General features: G+C 40.4%; 1 protein-coding gene across 16 annotated transcripts in view; it reads right to left on the reverse strand.

Moving 5' to 3' along the window:
* EYA4 (EYA transcriptional coactivator and phosphatase 4) overlaps positions 1 to 14,165 on the reverse strand; it is a 614,551-nt gene that overhangs the window by 174,954 nt on the left and 425,432 nt on the right. The gene's annotated exons all lie outside the window — the stretch shown is intronic.

Below are 14,165 nucleotides of genomic sequence, written 5' to 3' on the forward strand. Positions count from 1 at the left end.
CATAGAGGCATAGTAGCAATCCTATATTAACTTTAACGTGACAGGAGAAATGCACACTCCAATCTGTCAAAGCAGCTCATGAATAAATATTTCTCCAGTCGAATTCCGTTTATTCAGATTATTCCATTGAGAAATAAGTAAAGTTTTTTTTTTTTTTTTTTTTTTTACGATGACAGGTCTTTGGCACATTGCCCAAATGTTACATATTACACATATTTAGGGAAAGAATTCTGTGCTTTTCCTTCCTCAAATATGTTATAGCAAGTTAATGATCTCTTTAGGGAAAAGTGCACAGTACATGCCTCCCATTGTAATTACTTTACTGTTCATATTTCACATAGATTTTAGAACCCTGATAATCTCCTCTAGAGTCACAAAAAAAAGTTAAAGATGCTGTTCTAGACAACTTACTTGTTTCCCCCCCTTCCCCCTTAAAAAACATTCTCATCCTCTTACCGACGATCCTACTGAACCCTGATGCAAAATTAAACAGGGCTAGGGGATCTGTAAGATAAGCAGTATAGTTAACAACAAAATCAGTTTCCATTTCCAAATTGATATACAGAACGTGGGGGTGGGCAAGCAAACCCTGACAGGCCCACTGGGTAGTGCTGCACTGTTTATGTAGGGCAGGTCACAGTGGCGACCTATTTTTTCCATTTGAATTATTATGACAGGTCATCGACAGACGAACCAGGTAGGCATATTTGTTTTCCAAATAGGAGTGTACGATGGATACTGGCCAAAAGTTAATAAAATGTACTGTGCCCTACATATGCTACTTGGTTCCTTGTATCTTCTGTATTTTGAAACTTGTTTGGTTTAACTTTTGCTTTTGGAGTCAAAGCAAATCTTTGCGTTGGCACTGCCTCAGAATTTGTTAGCTTTTTCACCACAAGTTAAGAGGCCACTAAAAGCCTCAGCATAAATTGTCCTTGACATTTGGCGAACGGACACACTTTTCTCTATTAAAGCTAACAGTCAAGATAAACAATACTTGCCAAAATACTGCAAAGTTAAATAGACCAAAGCCACAAATCAAGTCAAGTATAGAAGACCTGCAGATTAGGGTACGATCACCAGACCAGCATTATGTGCTGCGTTTACTGCAGAATATTCCACGAGATCAATTGGTGGCAAAGGGAATCGGAATGACTATGGGTTGAAATTAGAGGGCCAGCAGTTGTTGTTGACTGGGGAAAGCGATATATGTGTACCAGCTGAGCTTTGCAGTAAAATGAACTTTAAAATTATCAGGTTGTGTGGAGTAAAATGAACTTTAAAATCATCGGGCTGCGTGGAGAAAACATATTAGTAGAGACGATTGTCCTCTGCCTACATTTAACGCCCAGCCTTACATTTTGCCTTCATGGAGAAAACGTCGTGTTGTACAGTGAGAGAAACTTTCAGTGCAGAGCTGTTCTGTTGCAAGTGCAAAACCACGTACAGGACGCTAGCGGAAGTTATGGTGAAAGGACCTCCTGAATACTGATAATTATTTCACTCTGGGTGCTAAAGCCTGCTGCCTCGCGCTTACATCATTGTAACATCATCTTCAGGCAACGCGGAATGTTATTTACTATTCTGTATGGTGTTTGTGGAACACTGCAGTATAAGTAGGATGGAATCTGTGGTAGGCCCAGCCCCTGTCGATCTGATAATGTCCCAGTATGATTGAAGATACACCTTTGAAACATGTTTAGGATATACTGGGGGGAGAGACTTTTTTCGCCTGAATGCAAATAAGCTTTTCGAATGCATAATCTCTGTGTGGAGAGGGTAGGAAGACTATTAAACAGTCACCTGTGCCGGAAAGTGAGGCACTAGGAGAGGATGGCATGCAGATAAAGGATGAATATCATGAATGTGCCCAGGCTGTGCTAGCATTAGAGAGCTATGAGGCTAAAGTAGCAGTAGCTGCTGAATGGCACTGATTCTTCTCACTTGAACAGCCAGGGGAAGCAGCTGCGGTGCACATTAATAGTTTACATGCAGTAACGCTGAAAAGTAGTTTTAAAGATTCGCAATATAGAAATTATAAGGGGGTCAACAACGAACAAAACTGATAATATGAAGATTGGAGTAAAACTGTTAAGTGTGAAGGTATAATCAGTGGATAGAACTATTCAGAATACACAAGATTTGGAGGCATCAAAGTACATGGATGTTCTCATTATGAAGACAGAGGGCGCTCCAGCGCTGCTGGTGTTCTACAAGGTTCTAAGGAAAGGTGAACAGACAGGGCATGATTTAACTAGACAGACATGCCGATCCCAAATGTTTTTTAAAAAAGTTTCACTTAATAGCTTAAGTGAAATATACTGCTCTCCTGTTTGAGCAATACTGTTTATGGGGATTGAGCTGGATGTTAGGGCTGAGCCCTGCTCACCATAATCTATAATTTATGTCACAAACCTTAAGAAACCTATCATGATGGAGACAGAGGTTGCTGAAGTAAACCCCACGGGCTCCTTTGGTGACTGGATGCTAACTGACATTGCATTCAAACAACAAAAAATACTGGCCACAATACATGTGGTCAGTCATGTGAAGAGTTTATTGTGGTGGAACGAATAAAAAGGTTTAGATCTTGTGTTTGATCATAATCACCATAACCCAGATTTGTCAACAGCAGATGACAAGGCGGAGACGTGTAGGTGGAATAATGCATTTCTGAGATTCTGGGACATTTGCATGAATGTTTTTTCACAAGATCACTGTAAAGGAGGGTGTGACCCAATGTGTACACAGATTAAGGAGTGTGTTAGCCATCAGATCAGCACTTCACTGAAGTAAACTGGCAGAGTGAGTGTGGAATTAATGCGCAGAAAGAGTACAAAATGGGTTGGTGCAAATATTTTGGCACGGAAGCCTGATGCAAGAATGTACAAATGTGTGGATCTTAGAATTATAATCATGCCATATGGGTAGATCCGCACATTCTACACAATGTTAACACATTGTTTTGCATGGTGGGAGGAGGAAAAGTATTAAAGATTCTAGAGTGAAGGATGTACAGGTTTAAGAGAATGCTGTTTGGCCTTGCATCTGCTGTTTTCCTAAGATCTTTGCAAAAATTGTTTACAGAGGTGGACAGTGTGAAATGCTTTAAACATGATACACTTGTGTAGGGGGGCGATCATAAAGAGCATGATCAGGTGTTGTGGAAAGGGATGAAGGTGGTAAGCAAGGCTGGGTTGAGGACTGGAACTACCAAATGGCTTGCTGTGCATGACGTAGAGTATTTAGAGCATAGTTCATCAGGAGATGGTGTAAAACCAGAATAAAAATTAATCAAGGTGACAGAGCAGGCACCATCATCAAGGAATTCAGAAGAATTAAGTTCATTCCATAGAATGGAGGAGAATTATGTCAAACTCATGGATCATTTTTCAGAAAGGACCACAGAGCTGAGGGCTTTGTGCAAGAAAATGTGAGAGTTCTGATGTTTGTGATAAAACATTTGAACAGATAAAGTGATGCATAAGGTATTCTGTGACACTGAAAGCATTTCATGGTAAGGATTACTCAATGCTAGTCACGGATGGCAGCACATGTGGCATGATGGTGGTGTTGATACAGGAAAAAAAGTCTGAGAAAGAATAATGATCTTTGCTTCATGGACATTCAAAGGAGCAGAGAGTGCATACAATATGATTGAAAAAGCCACTTTGGTATGAGAGTGGGCCATTAAGCATTTTAAGACATATGTATGGGGCGCTACAGTCGAGTTTCGGACGGATCACAAACCGTTAACTATCATATTCTTAATGGATGGTGGTGAAAAAGCTACTCCCCGGTTAGTGAAAGTGGCTTATTACCTACAAAAGATTTCATTGTCTTTGGCAGAAAGAACATAAACGCGGATTACTTGTCTAGTTTACAACGAGAAAGGATGAAAACATACACAACTGGTTAGTTGCTAATGAAATTGGGTATCTGTAGTGTGATTGGTGAGGAACTGTGGACGTAAAGAATCAATCAGATTGAGGTGCTGAAGCAAGTGAAGTATTGTGTGAATAGTGGCTGGCCTAAGGACAATGTGGTGTATTAAATAGTTAAAAGTCGATTTGGAGATAATTGATGGTGGACAAAGGTGCAATGTACTGTGGTAACAAACCTGTGGAAACAGGACCTTTGAGGGAAATGTAGGAAGAATTAAGATAAACACGTCTGTTGTGAAATGGAAGGCAAGGTGCATCTTCTGGCGCTGGATCTCTTAGGTGTTCATCTTCTCTCCTGAATGCAAGTTTTATTATATATTGATCTAGAACTGCTAGGTGTAATACTATCACAATATTTCGGGGTCTAATTTTTGTGATACAACTCTCGAAGTTAACACAGGGTATGTAAATGATAACGCTGTATCTGAGCATTTAAATAAGGCTGTTTGAAAAAATATCAGTTCAATAAATTCAAATGGAAACACCATCACCTAAAGCAGCCGAAAGCATTCTTCATACTCGATCACAGTCCACTGAGTACATGACACCGAACGGAACTCCTCTGCGACCCACAAACAAACATCTAATAGCCTCAAATAGTTGTGCCTCAAACCCCACAATTACCGACTCATAGCTGCTGGCTTGGAGCTCCTCCTTAAAATCCATAATACACATAAAAATATGACTGAAACAGAATAAACAAATGTCAAAAAATGTCACAACGGAGACAGTAAAAATAGGCTCATCTATGGCTTGGAGGGAGAAGAGGCAAGGGGGAGATGGATCTGCTTTCTTCCTTTTTTTCTTTCCATGTTGTAAAATTCATCATCCATATGTAAAGTGTACTGAAACTAAAAAGTTACACAATATTGTGCAATGTGAACTTCTGACCAAGTTTGTGAATTTCAATTTACACAAAATTCAGAACGTTGGTAAGCTTTATTGGCATATTCACAGATTTGCCCAGGCCTAAGATTCCAACCTTTACAACTGAATGACTTTCAAAATGCTGTCAAAAGTAGACTCTACAGAGTAATGATAAGATATTAACGTTTTGCTCCTACAACATTCTGCCTTCCAAGCTCCTTGCCCAGACACTGAGAACCACTTTCCCCACTATGAACCAGACTTTGAGATTAATGAAAGGCCTCTAGTTTCCTCATTTCCAACAAAGCCCTAAATTAGATCAAGACTGCCTGCTCACTGAAGTAGGACACCACTGATTGAGTAGGCCATCTTTCAGGAAACTATGCTTCCTGCTTTTCCACTGAAACTTCACTCCCATCCCTCACTGTCTCACAATTTGAAGTTGCCTCCATCCATAATGAGAGCTACAGAAAGCAATTGCAATGCGCTGTGCAGAACTACTCAGTCTAACCCGTCCAGCCTCCAGCTGTACTTGCTGCTAGCATTACAGAAGTGAAGCAGTTATGCACCTTTTTTTTTAACATGTTGTCACGTTATACCTCAGTCTTTTTATGAAAATGCCCTGATCCACCAGGCACCAACTAACCAAGCAATGAAAGAGCCCTGCAAATGTACTGCAAGGGAGATGATATCACTCCATGCGTTCAAATGTTCTATCCTTACAACACTGTAACTGGATGCTATATTTACTTTAAAAATGCCAATAAAATGTATTCAATGCTTTTTAACTACTGAGGGGGTCACTATTTTCATGCTCTCAAGGTAATAGCTCATTGTTTTGGACTGACAAACAGAACAACCTGCGCCTAAAGCTTGCTTCGTTAGCCCAATAAAGCTCCTTTTCCAACATAATTAAATTAGTTTAATTAGTAGCCCTTATCAACAGAAACTCAGAGCTAAAGTATCCATTAGCGTTAACAATAAAGTTAGTTCATAATTATAACTATATGCCTGATTCCTTTTCAAGAACAAACATCTTTAAAAACGGGTTGAATATTCCCTAGAAGGAACCACCAAGCTGACTCCGAAGTAACAAACATTTAAATTTAAATTTCAAAAAGAGATATGGCTGAAAGTGGGAATACTTAATTAGGAAAAGTAATTACACCCACTGCATACAAAGAAATCTCACTTTGGACCACTGATCATTCAAGAACAGAAATACCAGATGGCTGTCAATACATCCAGAGAACAAGCAGGGAATGGGCTTTATAGATCCACTTTTAAAAGTAGATAAAGAGAAATGGCAAAGTCTTTTGTACAGTGTGTGTAATACTTCTTATGTTCCCCTTTACCTCACCTGAATCCAGCTTTTGCTCACCAGTAAAAAAAAAAATCATAAACAGTCATAAACAGAATAATTTTGACTCGCCCCTGATCTGGTTTGTGAACTCATTCCACTAGCTGTATCCTTCATGCACAGACAGAGGTTAGAAAGGAGGCTTCCACCATCCACAATGCCTTAGTATTACCTGCATCAGCAAAACGAGCGATCTGCTCAGTCAGATTGTGCATTTACACATCTTGCCTCACCACTCCATAAATAGAATAGGCATATTTTCATAAGTAAGATAAATGGCTTGTGAGTCCCTACTCCTATTACTGGGGCGTATTCAGCCACTCTACACTTGGAAATGCTCAATGTAGCAAAGAACTGGGTTATTCATCTTGGGTGACGGGGGCGATGACACAACCTGGTTAAGTCGAAGCTCTGCTCAAATTGTGGTATCTATGGCACAACCGACCGGCAATTCCAGAGATGGCTGTGTTAAATTCACAAAGTACCAAAAATGTAAAAGTAAAGAACACAATAAAATTCCCAGATCAAGTTAGAAAAATGTAATGAACAAAAAGATAACAAGAGCTTTAAAATATGATGAGGGGAAGTACAAATATGAATAGTTAAAGTAAAAAGCACATGGAAAGAGTGACCCACCATTCAGAAGCAAAAGTTCACAGGTTACCCGGACCGAGATGGGATACACTGAAAGTTGGATACACCAAGCAGGTTATCCTAGTCAAAGTTTTACCCTTCAAACTTAGTCTTTGAATTGGTAGTCAAAACTATCCAGCGTGGTAATGTCCAGTACTGGCTGACAAGGGTCCCCCAAAATCGTCAAGCACCCATTGAAGGTCTTGGTTTTGGTACCAGGAGCTCTGAGCGGGAACAATGCTAGATTTAGCTGCTCCAGAAGGTGTTTTGTTGGTAAAGAAGATGTGCCACCTCAACATGGATCAACCTTGTACTTTCAGACTTGGTCACTTTTTAGAAGTCAAAATCTTCCAGTCTGTCAAGGCTGGAAGATGTTGCCAGGCAGGGCTCCACAAAGCCGAAAACCTTTTAGGCAAAGTCCCTCTGAACCAATTTTACCTCAGCAAAAAGCACCCACCGGGACAAGTCTGGTTTTCTTGCCCATGTAGGGTGCAGACTTTATCCTGGGCAGGCCTCAAAACCATGTACTGGCCCCCTCTGGAAGTGAAAGAAATGACTAAGACCTACTACCCTCCAACTGCTGGGAAAGTACCTTTTGGTTAGACATGCAACCATTAGCTCTTCAGTGCAAGTCTAGGAACCAGATCTCTCTTCAGTAAACTCCACAGGATCCCATCCTCTGTGGTTAAGCTGGGCTCTCTTAGAGTCAGTATGCCTTTTGCTTATTGTGAACTTGATGGAGGAAAACCTGATAATAATGACTTTACCCTTGGAGAGCAGTTCCAGTTCCTGGGTGCCAGAAGGGGCAACAAGTTCTTGAGTCCTTGAGAGACTCCTCTACTCTCTACTTCTAGCAGGGGATTCTTCTTCAGATGGAGACTTCCCAGGTGAAGGAATGTTATGAGAAAGTGGTGGTGGAGATGGTAGATTTATCCTGTGTAGTAGCCCATGACTGGAGAAATTCTGCCACCCGATCCCAACTATTTTCTTGCAGTCACTCTTGGCCTCAATGTAAAATTACACAGGAAGCTCTTTTTGCAATAGGCAAGTAGGCATGTCTTCAGCTTCATGACCACCACCCCTCCCAAATGATTGGAGACTGTCTGATTAGGGGTATCTTGGGGATGAAAGGAAAGGCTCTCCCAGGCATCTCAAAGTTAAAAGAGGCAGTGCAAAGGCTGTCCTTTGTTCTGCTAGCTGTTCCTATTCACTCCAAAATAGCTAATTCCTTAAACGTGGTAGCAGTTAACACTTACATGTCCCTCCCGGCTCAGAGGCAGGTCATTTTCTACTGAGCCAGGATTGTTAACTCTCCCAGCTAACCAAAAGTATTCCAGCTCTAGAGGTGTAATGTGAGGCCGAACTCGTTTTCAGCCTGTTCTAGCTCAGGCAGCTTAAAGCACGTTTTAATAAAGTTATTTTTCCATCAAATCTGATTTGAACAATTAGGTACAAAACAACTTTGAAGTAATGAGGTAGTATTTTCACAGGTGGAAATATGAAATTAAATATTTTAGTCACACCTAGAGTGGTCCTATGGAAATTATGGGTGGACCTAAACAGGGGATAGCTTTGTGGCCTTTAGTCACAGGGAGGGTACCCCTAGGCACACTGCCTTTTGGGCTTATAAAATACACTTTAAGGGTGAATTATTAATACATAAAAATAGGTTTTCTGCATGACAAAATATGGTTACCACAGTCACTTTACACTGCGGCCCAGCCAGGACACAGTGGTGCTCCTGACAGACTTATATTTGTCTTATATGAGGTGGTGAAAATACACACTGCAGCCCACATATGGCATTTAACTCCCATGTCTCTGGTGCCTTATTCATAACATTTAGTGTGTGGCCTTCCAGGAAAGTTAAATACATCAAATGGGTGATTTATTTTTAAAATCAATACAAATTTTAGGACAGATAACACACATTGGGTCACGAATTAGCATTGTCACTGGACACACAGTTCTAATACCAGCAAATGTGCGGGGCCTAGAAAAAGGAGAAAAATACAGACATACAAAAAAGCGAATTCACTACAGTTCAGATAATCAAGTGAGCTGCACCCAGTGCAAATTAGAGCAGTTTCCACACTCCACTGTAGTTTATCTTCTCTGCGTCCTAATTACTACTGTTACTAACATCTCGGAGTACATTTGCGCTAATTCTTGGACGACGGCACTTCTCTCCGCTCAGTACCACCCTGTGGGATTACACAGCAGTGGAGATGCAGCAAAAACTGCATTCTATGATCAAATGTTGCACCAAAGCTCATGACAAACCTAAAAAAACAAGACAATAAACAGGATCTTTAGCAACGCTGGTAATAACAGGGACAACAAAAAACTGGGGCTGGAAAGGAGAACGGAATTTAGACATTCTTTTGCATGCAAAAATTTCCTTGCCGGGCACTGATTAAAGGTCATATATGCTCAGCGACTGTGCCAAATATTGAAAAACAGTGGCATCGCTTTTCAAAGCTCAAATAGTCATACTTATGGCGCTCCAGTGGGGTTTCTGGATGTAGCCGTTAGTTTATGCTAAACGTATTTATTTAGTTATTTATGTAAGGTCCACTCTGGAAATATTTCTAAATATGCAACTCAATGAATTCAGTTTGAACTGACATTACATTTGGACAGCTCGATGACACTGTTGCCAATGGTATGCGCTTTGCACGAGCATTTGCGAGAAGAGGAGTGCTCATTTATAAAATATCTTCAAACATTAATGGAGAGCAACCGAAAAATAACAACATTAGAGATCCCAATAAATGTAGCCAATGTATTGATATGTTGTATAAACCCAATTCCACATGCTCGATGCATGAAAATGCAACATGTGCAAAAATGTGGACGTGGTGTAGACAGCTATCTGCAGACACGAACTGTAGAGCCGCCTTGTGTTAAGTAGCCGCTTATTTAGGGCTGGTGTATGACTTAGCCACACTGACCCAACCGCTGACTGGAGATGAACCAACGCTTAATTGTGTTAATTTGTCTTTTTATTGTGATTGTAAGCAATTGTTACTGTTTCTACGTTATATTTTTTGTAAAGGTTGTGTAATCTTTTACTCGTGTTTTCAAACGTTTACTTGGTTTTGAGGAAGAATATTAACTACAATGTGAATTTCGCTCACGAGTGAACATTTCGTTATGAGAACAAAGTGGCCAGATCTGAGTTTGTTTTGTAAAAATGTGGTTGCAGATAATCAGAGCTAAGGCACAGAAAAATGCTGAAAACCATAAGTGGGTAAGTGCAGTAACAAAGAACTATCAAAAGGGTATGTGATCAAGGCTCTGTATGCTCCACTGAACTTTTGAGAAACATGCCACCTTGTTCCAACTGGCACAGAAAGAGTAAGGAAAGATAATACCATCCATTACCTGGAAGCCAAAAAGAAAATTGATATGCATCCTAGAAGATTGTTCGGTCCTAAAATAAAATCTACATGATTTTACAAGTATATGGTACTGTACAGTCAAAGCATATAGCTTTATGAATCCAAAGTGGTAATCAGAAGTGAGTCAATCATCCTGGACACACCTCTGAAGAACATAACTTAAAAAATGTTTTAAAAATTCTCCCTTCCCCTCCTCCTCATGAACTCATGAAAATCCGCAACCGCCTTGTTGCAAGGTACCCAAGCTCTCGAAGTAGGGCTGACGAGTGCCCCTTCACAAAGGCAATGAATAGAACACAGCATCTGATCAACTGGATTACTGGAAAGTAAACAGAACATTTTCTTTTCATCTCTTGTCCCGTCTCAGTCTTTTTAAGTCCAGAGACAAAACCGATCTACTAAATGAAGCTTTCAGCTGAGAAATGCATCACCAAAACTCCATTAGGCAATGCAAAACAATTAGGTTTTATTGAACAACAGAACACAAGATACTAAAATAACCAGCAGCTCACTGCCCTTAAATCTCAAACTTCCAAAAGGTAATGAGAAAGGCAGGTACAGAAGTCCTGAATTTCCACAATGGAACACACTGAGGCCCTCATTACGAGTCTGGCGGTCCTTGGACCGCAAGACTTGCGGTGGTGGTCTTACCACCACCAGGCCAGCAGTAAAGGCCACCATATTACAACTTCAGCGGTTTGGCCAAAGCCAAACCACCACCTGTACTGCCAGGGCGGTTGCATTTGCCAGGCCGGAGGCAAGTACCTCCGGCCTGGCGGCAGCCATAATCCCACCTTTGGTATTATGACTTGATAGACCACCAGCATTTTCGTGGCGGTCACACCACCACGAAAATGCTGGCTGTCCTGCACCCGGTGACAGAAATCTCCGTTCCTGTCGCCGGCAGACACCCCCCCCAACATGACAACACAATTACATTCACGCACTCCCACTCACCCACGCATTTGCTTACATACACCCCCACACACTTGCACCCAAACACGCACTCAGATACACCCATTCACTGGCACACATGCACTCATATACACCCATTCACTCGCTACTCCAATGAGAAGAAAAGGGGGGTCCAAAACCACAATCTCCCTGTATGAGAATGCCTTTTAATGTTTTAGAGCGTGGGCACTTCACCAGAGGACATTGGACCCTAGTCCTCCATAGGAAAACGTGGTTCGAAGAAATGGTGAGGTCCCACTAAGTAAATACAGATTGTTTCTCAAAATCAATTTGTAATAAGATTAGGCATAGCAAAAAGTAAGAATACCACAGGCTAAAGAAGGTGCATATATATTTGCAAATACATAAGTAAAAAATAACCCATTGCAAAAATACATAAATAAACAAACATGAACTAAAAGCAGAAAGGAAAGCTGAGACTGGCCTATCAGCAATAGAGAGGTCTACTTTTTAGGCGGATGTACACAAGCAAAATGTTGTCACTCATAGTGTAAAGAGTCAACGGTTTAAGTCGGCTGACCCATTGGCTTATTGTGGATGGTGTGGTGGTAGGAAACAAAATGTAAATAACACTTTAATAGACAAACGAATGAAAAGGCCTAATCTGATTGTATAATGGGACCCCAGGGTGCTATCATACCCAGAGGAAACTGGTTGTAAATATCAAATATGAGCATCATATTGACCAGTCACTTCAACATTTCTGTACAAAATTACACGTTTGTCTCTTAAATAAGACATTTTTGATAACCCTAAAGAAGCAACAGAAAAAAGAAAAGCACAACAGAAAAAAGAAAGTCACAAAACATGGATTGGCTATTTGTGCTAGTACATGTTTTTCTGACTACTCCTCAAGATGAAAATTTGGATATTGATTAGAGACATGTATAGGTGCCTTTTCTTCATGACCTCTTTTGTCTTTTTGGCTATATATACATATATAAGCTGAACTAGGAGAGAGGCTTAGCAGCATGAGGTCTTACTTGCTGGTATGCATCTAGGGCCTTTCTCTCTAATGTTAAAAAACATAAGTGCCAACATTAAATGAAGGTGAGCAAATACAAATCTTAATAATGATGTTAGGATGGATTAGCCTTTAATCAGAACTTACATTCATCAATTCATTAACTGGCTAGTTAGCATTAAGCCAAAACCAAACATTCCAATGGAGTTCAGAATAATGATTTAAATTATAGTATTAACATGTTTCGTTTATTAAAATAAAGATCCTGAACAGTCAAAACCAATCAGACTGGTCATTTGCTCCACTCTAAGCATTTTACTAATTTACTATTAATATATAATGCCTTTATGTTTTATTAGTGACTTTTTAAGTGATCATTTATTTGCACTGCTAAAGGCTTTGAACTTTCACAACAATTCTACTGTGTCACAAATGAGTAATGTGACAAAAGTTACCGTTTTGCCTTGTTGATGGTAGACGTGTTGCAAAATGCAAGTATGTTAACCTGCACGGAAAGATACAGATCAACCCACTGCCCAATTTGTGCTGGTGGTTGCAGGTGATGGACGCCAGTGCTCATTTTTAGGCCGTGCTTAATTTGTAAAGTAAAACGTGCCGGTGCCCAAAGCCCTCTTCTTAAACACGCGGCTGCTGCAATTAAGTGTGCGAGCATGGAATACTGAGGCAGCGTAATCCTGAAGCCATCTCAGGCCTTGTTAATCCATTTACAGCCACTCCCTGCCCCCAGCTCACTCTTTCAGATTTCTGCTTTCTCAAGCTGTTTCGTTTTTCTCTTCCTCCGTCTTTCCCATGTGTCTTTAGCTCGCAGTAAATGCTGGAGGCAGAAAAATAAGCACCGGCCCTCAAAAATAAGTGCCGGTGCTCCGCACCCGAAACAACAAGCACAAATTAAGCACTGTTTTTAGGGACTGTCAGGTATTCTCATCATCATGCTATGACCCACAACCAATGAAAAGGCAAATAAGGGAAGGGAGATAGGCGGAAGAAAAGAGAACTAGGACACCAGCGACAAAAGGAGAGAGCAGCGTGGTGGAAAAGAGCTGTATGATTTGGAGCCAAACTACGCAGGTTTGCTCTTCCGCCAGCTTGGCAAATTGACGGTAGCAGTAGGTGGATTTGGGGAAAACGTTCGGCCCTGCCAATGTTTTTTTTTTTTTTTGCTCATGAAGGACTTTTATGAGCCCTAACCGCTGCATGAATAAATACCGTTCGCATCAAGCACATTCCAAAAGGAATTCAGGAAGTTGTGAATACAACATTCAATTTCACTAGGGGTCCATAACTGTGGTCAACACTATTACAAATACAGCAGAATCCTTTGATCATTTCAGATTTAATGTACTTTCTGGCGGAAGAAGACAGTTAGCTCCAAATGTAATTGATGCTGAAAAAAGCAGTTGCCATTTAACCTCCTATATATTTTGCTGAATAGTTGAAATAACGTTTCTGCTAATCGTTCTTCCTTGATTTTTAAAGATTGCTTCTTCGGTTGACAAAACATTCTAAGCATATGTTTAGAATGAAAATGAAGTACACTTAAAAGCGTCAAAACGCTGTACTGTGTTTAAAGTAAATTAGAATTGTTCATACTAATCAACTAAAACTTGGAAGACACTCTGCAAGAAGTACAGTTGTAGTTAAATGTCTTCTTTCACTGATACGCGGCGAAATAACCTCTGACGCTTACAACGTTCTATTCTGAGCCAAATCAGCTCTGCACAACACACAACAATAAATACAAAGTAATGAAAAGTTTAACATTATATCCTTATCACACCTCCGAGTACCTCCCGACTAGACGCTTTCACAAGAATTGTTCACATTTAAAGAATCGGGAGAGGCCATTTTTAAGACTTTTGTCTTGGCCTTTCATGATGAAGGCATGTCAGTGTGGGCAGTGTCACGCACTCCTTTCCAGAAAAAGGTACCATCTTTCTAATGCAGAGTGCTATGAATTTGCTTCTTCTTGTTCACAATGTTCTAGTACATCTTAGAAC

This window comes from Pleurodeles waltl, chromosome 5, assembly GCF_031143425.1.
Source record: "Pleurodeles waltl isolate 20211129_DDA chromosome 5, aPleWal1.hap1.20221129, whole genome shotgun sequence".
Lineage (NCBI taxonomy): Eukaryota > Metazoa > Chordata > Amphibia > Caudata > Salamandridae > Pleurodeles > Pleurodeles waltl.